Here is an 11,403-nt window from a genome sequence, read left to right on the forward strand (position 1 = left end):
CATGTTTTCGCAGGTAAAAGTATGCCATAAGTAAATTGATGAAATCTCGGAAATAAGACATTACATCCCGCATTTTTCGTACGTTAAATTTTCATCGTAAGTTAATCGACGTATGTTCGGGAATGAGATTATTCTAAGATTATAAGCATTATGCTAATTGAAACAAGTGATGAGTAAATTCATGAAGGTGAGAGGGTAAGCAAATCAAAAAAATGATTTTCGTTGAAGTTTGACATTTTGGGATAAAATACGGCCCAAGCTAAAATACCCGGTATTTATAGACTAATACCATACAAGGTACCATATGGCCATGATAGTAAGGTGTGTTAAAATAGAGTAGTATTTTATGTAAGTTGAGATAATTCTTAATTATGTGGGTAATTAGTTAATTATTGGGTAATGGGATATTACCTAAATTATTGGATAAAGGTCAAAATTCCCCAACGTGGCAGCCCACGCTTCAAACTAATGACTCTTAACTCAAATTAAAAGGTGGAAAATTAATGTTATGTGGCTAAGCCATCACAGGAAGTGGGCCCACACCTATTCAAACATATTTCTTCATTACGTGTTGCAACATACTTAGAAATTTGCTTCATTTTGTCTTTCAGATTTTCAAGTGATCCAAATATAGTGCTGTTTCCATTACAAAGACACATTAGAATATATTAAAAGAACACATAACATCTTCCTAGTACAATACCAAATTACACACGATGGAGCACTTGGTAGGCATCTGGTTTGTGCTATTGTTGTGATTGAATTTGGTCGTTCCTTATTTCGATCTCGCTATTATGTGTTTCGTTGCAAAAGACGGTGTTAAAGGGATTGTCAAGAGAATTGGTTCAAGTATGTTAAGGCTATCCCTTCTTTCCTTTTGGCGTGATCCAAATGATACAAATGAAACGAGCAAAATACGCAACTTTCATAAATGACTCTATTCATAGAAATACTAGGGGTGTCTATATTCTTGAATCCCCATGTGAATTATTATTATATCTTCTGTTCATGGGTCTCAGAAAAATACTTATTTTATAAAGTTTATCCTAAAGGCATATTGATTTTTATGACATTCCGAGAAATCTTATTAACGTAATTCTTATGCATTTCATGTATTTATACATGTACATTGACCCATGATCGGATGGTGTTATATACACGTATATTATATGTATATAGGATATGGAAAAAGGTTATGGCGTTGTATACGCACCACCACCTGATCAGCCGGTATACGTTAATAATTTGTCCACAGTAGCCGAAATGATACGATGGGATGCCCTCAGAGGCTTGATGATGTTATGAACGCATATACCTATGCATGGTATGACATTTATACGCATATGAATGACATTATAAAAATGAAATGAATCACAGAGCTATGCAGACGTACATGTCGAGTCTTTAACTCCATGTTTCTCTCATGTCTATTATTTACTGATTATCATTCCTTACATACTCGGTACATTATTTGTACTAACGTCCCTTTTGTATTGGGGACGCTACGTTTCATGCCCGCAAGTCTCGATAGAAAGGTCGAGATTCCTCCAAGTAGGCGATCAGCTCAGCGGAAGATGTTGGTGCACTTTATCAGCTCAGTTTTGAGCCATGCTTGTCTTGAACCCCTGTTTTGTTGAAATATCTTTAACAAATTTTTTCCAAAGTTATTTTGTTCTCGTTTCATGTGACTCTATTAGCTATAATACCAAGTATCCATTGTGTACCTGTTTGCATCTGAAATTATTTGAGTAATTTGTTTGTGTGGGCTGTTTGTACTCTTGTTGATTGTTAGCCTTCATGTTTGGGCTTGGTTCATTGGGCCATGTGTGTTGTTGAATTTGAGCACTGGATTTAGGCGTGCTTTAATCATCCTTGTGATCCTGAGATTCTGGCCTGTTGGACACGCGAAGAGTAAGGATACTGAAGGCCCAAAGCAGTTACTTTGTATTTATGTTAGGCCTGCAATTGTTCTATTTAAGTCTATAACCGTTCTTTTGAGCTTGTATTATTTCATTTGGGTCTATAATAATTTGTAATAATAAATGATGGGGAAATTAGTGAAAGCGGGGGCTAGGATATTTTAATTTTTGCATGTATGGGTAGAAAGCATACCTATAGGGTTTAAATGTCTTGTTGGGTTATCTTGCTTGACATCCTTTGGGAATTATCTATATAACATGCTTATCAGTTGTTGATTTCTCCTATTCACTTAGAAAACCTGATTTAGGTCTTTCAACTAATTTAATATCTTGGCTTGAAGTGTAGAAGAGCATGCCTATAGGATTTAAACTGAACTTGTTTGCTGCTCGTTTAACCTGCCTCACTTCTACATCTAGATATCATGCTTATAGGATGCCAACTCAAGTAACCGAAACAGCTCACGTTGATATCTCTTCTTCAGTTACGTGGCTTACCTAGAAAGCATGACTATGGATAAAATTAATATACTTGCACTTTTAACAACTTCATTGCTCAGATCTGAATAATGTAGAAATCACATCTGTATGATTCTACGGTTCACCTAGAGAGCATGGTTATAAAAATCATATAACAAAATTTACGTTCTAAAACAACTTCATTTCCCAAATCAAAAGATCTAGTAATCCTTCCTATAGGACGTTATATTAACTAATGAAATGGTTTAATTGTATCCACTCATATAGAAATCATGCCTATAAGATTTGAACGACTCAGCATGTTCCAATTCCAAGTTTGCCTTTTCATAACTGCATGTCCACCTAGTCTTAAGTAGTTAACATGAATGATAATTGTTCGCTTACTTGATTGTGTGCATGTGAGTCTATATGAGGAGGTAAATTTAAGCCTTTTGTGCTATTTGCTTATTGTGTGAGGTCCTAGTTGTTTTGATTATGTGACGCTTAATTTTATCATTTTGAGCAGCCTTAATGAGTATAGAACCACCCACATAGTAGGCCCAAAACCTCCTGGACCATAGGCACGGGGCGGGTAAGCACATACATGACGCGATTTAGAATTGAACTAGTACGCTTTAATATGAGGCAGAAGATGGTAGTTTGTACTCGCTGAATAATATGAGAAACCCTTATACTTAAGGGAGTTGCAGAGTATTATTTATGTTGTACGGGGTGATCATTTAGGGTAAAAAAACTTCGGACCCCCCATACACGGTTATCACTTGTACACCTGCTTATTGAAACCTAGATTTGACTTGGATATGTCTTGTAATGCTCAAACGTTGTACCAATTACTTATTAGTGGACAAGTTATTCCTTTCACTTGTGTACCATTTCCTTTAATCACTCGTTCCATCGCATCCTTTACCTTGAATAATTTAATTAGTTGTTTGGACTCTCTACTCTCCTTTAATTGACATGCTCACATAGAGTAGTTATAATTTGATAATCCGCATAGTGTAAAATTAGGCCGGGAACCATAGTTGTGGACCTTAAAGAGTGCCTAATCCCTTCTCTTTGAGGTAATTTGAGCCCTTACCCGATCTTTGGTGACGTAGACTAGTTAAACAGAGTTATTTGGGTGCCCTAACACACCTTAAAATCGTTAGGTAGTGACTCTTCTCTTTTAACATCTATTAAAAGAGTTGTCATGCATTCAAAACCTCTTTCGCGAGAAAATGGGGCGTGACAGCATGGCAACTCATCTGGCATGTACTTAGGCTCTTACCATAAAGAATTTTGCTTGTGTGGATTATTGAATTATTTGACTTCATCCATGTACCTCCCTCTCCCTCCCCCCTTTATTTTCTCGAAATTGCTACATCATGAACCTTCTTTCCCTATCTCCTTTATTTGCTTCAATGTAATTGTGTTTTCAATTTTTGTGAACTATCTAGACTTTTTTCCTTTGTCTTTTCTTTTCCCTTTCTCTCTTGTTTATTTTATCGCATTATTTAATTCTTCTGTGTACATTTATTATGCAAATTACTTGCCTACATGTTATTACTTCCGCACAAGTAAGTTTTCAACATCATATTCCACCCGTGCCTACATCAACATAGCGGCGCTTGATGAGTATCCGCGCTTTTCGTAAATACCCTTGTCCAATTGGAAAGGCTTATTAGCGGTAGACTATTTGATCGTGGTGCAGTCAATGGTACCGTGCCTTTCCCTCTCAAGTAGTCCGCTTGAGAGTATCAGTCTAGACCCTTCGAGAAACTCACTCTGATTGAAAATGTGCATGCATCATGTTAAAACCTAGGATGGATTAAATGCTCAGGGCACATTAATCCATTTAGACAAGCCTTCTCCAAAGTGCAAAGGGATTTATACAATCCACTACGAGCCATTTTGCCATGATTGGACTGATGTTTCTGGTATCTGGCGCTTCTGTCTTTGCGATCATGAAGAAAGGGTTGTGTTTGCGAATGTCTCTTGGGCAGGCAGTTTGTACTTCGTGTTCGTGAAGAAGGACTCGAGTTTGTGAATCTTTGGGCGGCAGTGTATCACGATCTCGAGGGTGAGGCTGTTGTCGTGTAGAAGGATTGGCAGGAAGGGGCACCAAGTGTTTTGTCCTACGCGTTCGCGAGAATTTGGTCGCGTTCGAGTATGGACTGTTGAGTTGACCACCGCATTCGCGATAGGTGTGTCGCGTTCACGAAAAATGATTTGGCAGCTGGTCGAGGTTGGTCTTTGTGATCACAAAGGCTTGTCCGTGATCGTGAAGAAGGGAATTGCTGGGAAGATCAGGATTTGGCTCATTTTCATTTCATTTCTTCCATGGGACCCGACTTTGGAGCGATTTTGGGGTGCCATTTGCATCATCTATTATGAGATATGTGATTTATACACATTGTGAGTTAAATATACAAATTTAGACTTGTAAATTCAATAATTTAAGTGGAAAGATGGAATTTTTGGTAAAAGCTCTAGAATTGATATTTTCGAGTTTTGATCCCGCGTTTGGGCATGGAATTGGAAATACATTATATATTTGTGCTTGTAGTGCTATGGGTAATATTTATCTTCAGAAATTATCAAAATCCAGGCACGTGGGCCCGAGGGTTGACTTGTTGAGTTTTTGACTTTTTCGAGCGGAGTTGGGAATTGTTATAAATTGATTAGTTATGAGTATTGGAGTATATTTTTATTGGTTTGCACATTTTGTGGATAGTTTTGTATCTATGGGCATGGGTTTGAGGTGTTAAAGAGGCGTTAGAGCCGGTTATGGAACTTCAGAGCGAGGTAAGTCTCATGTCAAACCTTGTGAGGGGGAAACTATCCCATATGTATTAAATTGTTATGTGCTACTCGTTGTGGGTGCTACGTACGCACGAGGTGATGAGAGTACATACGTATCTAAAAGCATGTTTATATCCAAGCAGACTTAGGACCTTATCATGTAATATTTGAATTATTTGAACTAAATTTGCTAGTTTAATTACTTGGATTTATAATGGAAATTTCATTTGGGAACATGTTAGGCCGAGCTTTATCACCTTCAGTTGTTTGGAGAGATATTCAATAGACGGAAAAAGTCATGTTTACTTTATGATCATGTACCTGTGTTGAAAATACGTGGCCCGTAATTCAATAAGTTTATTCCTTTTCTTATGGATCGGGCCGAACGCCTCGGCAGTTTATTGAGATGCATCTAGGAGTATGAATACTCATGAGATTCGTCATTGATTAAGACTTGGCATTTATATGGTACTCCTTATCCGTTTGAGATTGCACTTGATATTTTTAATTTGTTGAGATAGCATATGAGATTTGAGAGATTTATATCGTCAAAGGAAATGTGGGAGGACTATGTTAGGTGCAGTGCTTACCTCATTATTGTTGTTGTGTTTCATATATGTTTCTAATTTATTATATTATTTTATTGGACCTCTAGTAAGTGTCGATGTCGACCCATCGTCACTACTTATCCGGGGTTAGGCTAGATAGTTAATGAGTACGTGTTGATTTACGTAGTCATGCTACACTTCTGTTCTTATTGTGCAGGTATATTATTGAGCTGATCAGGAGGTGGTGCGTATATAACGCCGTAACCTTTTTCCATATCCTATATACATATAATATACATATATACGCATATATAATGCCATCTGGTCATGGGTCAGTATAAATGAATGCAATGCATGAGAAGTACGTCAATAAAATCTTTTGGAGTGTCATAAGACCATTATGCCTTTGAGTAATATCATGAAATAAATTTTATCAACTTACGTATTTTCTGAGACCCATGAACAGATAATAGAATAATATGACACATGGGGAATCAAGAACATAAACATCTCTAGTATTTCTATGAATAGAGTCATTTATTGACATTATGTATTTGCTCATTTTGTTTGTATCGTATTGATCATGCCAAAAAATAAAAAAGGGATAGACTTTACATACCTGTAGTAGGGAAAACAATCCATATGATATTCTTAGAAAAAGGTTGCACCGTACTCCTTTAAAATCGCAAAATCTCACACTGCTAAAGTACTAAAAAATCTCGTTGGAAATCTTCTGTTTCAAGAATTCTTGTTGGATTTGGTGTTACAACCCAAATTCGCGTACCTTAGATCACGCCGTAAGTTAGTCGACATAGATCCAAGAATAGATTATCTTTGAGATGATAAGAAGTTAATCCTATTGGTCTTAAACGATACAAGGGTGCATAAGAGTGGTTAACAAGTATTAGAAGTTAAACGAATCAAGGATGTTGTAACCCGTATTTTCGGGTAACACTAGAGGTGATTAATTGTCCCAAGAGGTCATGTTTTAATGTATTTGAATCATATAATTGTTACACCCTATATTTTCATACGTAAAAATGCGTCGTACGCAAACTAATGTAGGACCAAAAAAGAGATAATATTTAAAAGTATATAAAGTAAGTTAATCATGTTACCTCTGAGGTTACAAATATTGAAGATCATGAACAACAAGTACAAAGAGGGTTGGACAGTTCAGAAGCTAAAGCAATTGAAGAAAATAATGTTTCGTCGAAAGTCGACAAGTTGGGAATATTATAACATATACCTTTGGGGTGAGACTAGGGTGCTTAACATGATAAGGAGATTATGTTATGATTTATATTAGTCGTATGACATCCGTGTGTTATGTTTTGAAGTCAAGAGAGTTGTGGAACAAAAGTCGATGAAAGTCATCACAAGTTACATTCATAAGTTTTACTGAAACTTTGGGTCAAATGTAACTGCGATTTTCTCCCAATATAGTTAGAGTTATGGGGTGTTCCACCCATCAAATTAAAGATCTATGAGTCTATTTTCCAATGCATTAAACCGTTTGTCAATATGACATCGGAGTAATGAGATATGGGCATTTTTGCGATACTGCGCAAGCTGCTAGGTGACAAGTAGGTGTGTCACCTACTTGCTTAAATGAAAGCCCAAAAATGGGCCATTTCGGGTCGTCCAAAGAGGCCTTTTAAGGGCCTATTTTCTTCATATATTAGACTTAAAATAGAGCATAATAACCAGACATAAGCTCTGCAAAGAATCCTCCCAAACATTTCCCACAAACCCTAATTGATTTTCTCTCCCTTTCAAGTTCTAATTGGAGGTAAAACCTAGAGTTTGAAGAACCAAGATAGGAGCTGAGTTATCCAACAAATAAGGTGAGTTTACTGCTCTCTTTCATCCAGTTTTTCTTCTGTAAATTCATGGTAAGTCGTTCTATACTTGTAAGAACTCACGGGACGGTGATCGGAAGCCGTGAGTTCGAGTTATTCACTTGTAGCGGACTGTTTTGTGGACTGTTTTGTATTGCTGTTGGGCTGCGTGTTTTACTACTATTTTGTGGAGTTTTGGACGAGGAAGGGGGTTTATAAACACCATATAAATGTAGGGTAGTTGGCTGGTCGTTCGTCATAACATTTTCAGGTCGTTTGACACTACTACGGTGGTCGTTTTGTGTACGAAGAGATTGGGGTGTGTTGGGCTGTTTTGTAGTATTTGATGGTGTATATAGGGCTGGAAAATGATGTATATATGTTGTTATTGTTCTGTTCTTGTATTGTTGGTGTTATCTTGAATTTGGAGGAAGTAAGGATTATAGGGGAGATGCTGTCCGTTTTAATACAAAATAGGTTTGTCGTTCGTTGTGCGATAGTTGTACCTTTCGTAACTTAACGATAGTATTATTATCATTCTTGTAGATTAAGGTGCGAAGAGGTGAGCTCAACTTGGTGATTCGAAAGATTGTGATAAGGTATGTTAAGGCTAAGCCTTCCTTCATTTTAGCATGATCTCGTAGCTACATGTGTTAGTAATGAGACAAAAAGAGAAGTTCATATTCATGAATTTATTCACACTATTCTAGTCTCATAAGTTACAATATTATTCCTTATCGAGACTCTATATTCAATTTTAGTATTGTCTTCTTCCAGTCAAGAGAGCAGCAAGCCTATATATACAGTATTACAGTATTTTCATTACCATCGAGCTATAATCGATGGGCAGGCCCCTATTGGGCAACCTCTGATCAGATGGAAAGTTATATACCGAGCCTACTGTGGCCGAGCGCCTATGAGCGAGCCCAGCATGGCCGAGATACATAGCCTAGTATGGCCGAGCGCCTATGAGCGAGCCTACTATGGCAGAGCAGTTATATATATACCGAGCCTTATAAGGCCGTACAATTATTTTACTTACTATATTGAAGGAGTTGAGTCAGTATCAGCAGGTAAGTATATCTCCAGATCATCTTTGACTCCCAGTTACTTCCAGTTATTATATTATCAGTTCAGTTTTGATTTTCAGTTATGTTATTGCCTTACATACTCGGTACATTATTTCGTACTGACGTCCCTTTTCCGGGGACGCTGCATTTCATGCATGCAGGTTCAGATAGACGGACGAGTAGATCTCCTCAGTAGGTGTTTCCCGAGTTCAGCCTGATCGGTAAGCTCCATGTCTTTCGGAGTTACCAGGTCTAGAGTGTTGTGTACATCTTATGTATATCTGTATATATGTTATGGGTAGGTCGGGGCCCTGTTCCGATCATAGTACATCTATCAGTAGAGGCTTGTAGACATATCCTGTTGGTTAGTGCAGTATGTTGGGTTTGTAGGCCTGGTATGTATATTTGATGGTTTGTCAGCTGTAGTAGCTATGACGGCCTTGTCGGCCTAGCTTTATATTGATGTTTAGTTAGCGCTAGTTTCCATTCAGTTTTATATTTTGCTTTGCAAATTGTCTTGCAAGGTGGCCCCATGGCCAAAGTATGACATTATATGTTCAGAGTCCCTTAGTCGCAATTTGGTACGCCAGGTTAGGTGAGGCACCGGGTGCTTGTCTCGCTCCTAGGTTCGGGGCGTGACAAACTTGGTATCAGAGCAGTTCTATCCTAGGGAGTCTACAAGCTGTGTCTAGTAGAGTCTTGTTTATAGATGTGTTGTGCACCACATTATATAAGCAGGGCACTACAGGGCATTTAGGAGTTAGTTACCCTTCTTTGAAATCTAAATCGTGCTATAGAACTGAGTTATAGGAAATTTGAATTAAACTTATGTGTTGGTGTTTGCATGCACAGATGACGGTGACTAGGAACACTACGGCTAGCTAGAGGAGAGATACAGCAGCAGGTGAGGGGACCAGCAGGGTACCCACAGTAGATGGGGCCCAGTCTGAGGCTCAAGGCGAGACCCCTACTCAGCCATTACCGGCTCCTCCACCAACTACGGAGATTCCTAGGGAAACTGCACATCCAGTTCCCCCTCCACTTCTATCAGATCAGGACTTGAGGAGTGCGGTGCATTTGTTGACACAGTTGGTAGCTACCCAGCAACAGGCTAGGGCATCAGCTAGTGCAGGAACTTCTGAGGGGTCTGGGAGTTCAAGTGTCCGAGAGTTTATTGCTTTGAGTCCCCCAGAGTTCACGGGGACAGATCAGAGGGAGGACCCGCAAGATTTCATAGATCAGCTTCACAGGATCTTTCGTGTTATGCATGCCACGGAGAAAGAGACAGTTGAGCTAGCAGCTTTTCGACTCCGAGATATAGCCATCCTTTGGTACGAGGGATGGGAGAGGTCCAGGGGACGTGATGCACCTCCAGCTATTTGGGAGAATTTTTCAGATGCCTTCCTTGACCAGTACTTACCACGGGAGATCCGACAGGCTCGAGTCGATCAGTTTCTAGCCCTCAAGCAGGGTAATATGAGTGTTCGAGAGTATAGTCTCCGTTTTGACTCATTGGCCAGATATGCACCATCCATAGTTGCTACTATGCGGGACAGGATTCACAGGTTTATAGCAGGGTTAGCCCCAGAGTTAACCGAGGCATGTGCCACCGCTGCATTGCAGGATAGTATGGATATCTCCCGGATTCAGGCATTCGCCCAGAATATAGAAAGGGGTAGGCGTCGGCAGCAGGGTACAGAGAGGGCTGAGCAAGGGCAACGTAAGAGGATGAGATTTCCTAGGTCTCAGGAGCAATCTCAGGGTAGTTATAGGACCCAGTACTTCGGACGGCCACCTAGGCCTCCGCCACCTCGGTTACAGGGTTACAGGTATGACCGCTATACTTAGTTAGGACCAGGTGAGAGCTCACGGGCATCGGGTTTGCAGCGACAGCGAGGATCTGCGCAGACATGGTCATTTCCTCCACGGTGTGACATCTGTGGTAGAGGACACTTGGGCCAATGCCGAGCAGGTTCTGATGCTTGTTATACATGTGGGCGTCCAGGGCATATGATGCGGGATTGCCCAAATAGAGATTCGGGGGGAATGGCACAACCAGCGAGTTCAGCAACAGGATCATCTATGTCCGTGCATCCTTCAGGGCGTGAGTCTCAGTCTTCGGCTGGTAGAGGTCGGGGCAGAGGTAGAGGTTCCAGTTCAAGTGGTAATCAGAACCGTATCTATGCTTTAGCGGGTCGACAGGACCAGGAGTCTTCACCAGACGTTGTGACAGGTATATTAACCATTTGCTCTCACGATGCTTATGCTTTGATAGACCCAGGATCTACTTTATCGTATATTACCCCATTTGTCGCGAGGAAGTTTGGTATAGTGCCTGAAATACTAAGTGATCCTTTTATGGTATCTACACCGGTCGGAGAATCGATTATTGCTAGACGGGTTTACCGAGGTTGTACGGTGACAATTTGTAGTCGTCAGACCTCAGCTGACCTAGTTGAGCTAGAGATGATGGATTTTGATGCTATCATGGGCATGGACTGGTTGGCAGCTTGCTATGCCACAGTTGATTGCCGAGCAAAGGCAGCCAGATTTCATTTTCCGGGTGAGCCAGTCCTTGAATGGGTAGGTAATACACCAACACCCAGAGGTAGGTTTATTTCCTATCTGAAGGCGAGGAAAATGATCGCAAAAGGGTGCATTTATCATATTGTGCGAGTTAGAGATGCAGATGCTGAGATACCTACACTTCAGTCTATTCCCGTAGTCAAAGAGTATGCAGATGTGTTTCCAGATGAGCTTCCAGGTA

The sequence above is a fragment of the Nicotiana tomentosiformis genome, chromosome 7 (genome assembly GCF_000390325.3).
Source record: "Nicotiana tomentosiformis chromosome 7, ASM39032v3, whole genome shotgun sequence".
NCBI classification, from domain to species: Eukaryota; Viridiplantae; Streptophyta; class Magnoliopsida; order Solanales; family Solanaceae; genus Nicotiana; species Nicotiana tomentosiformis.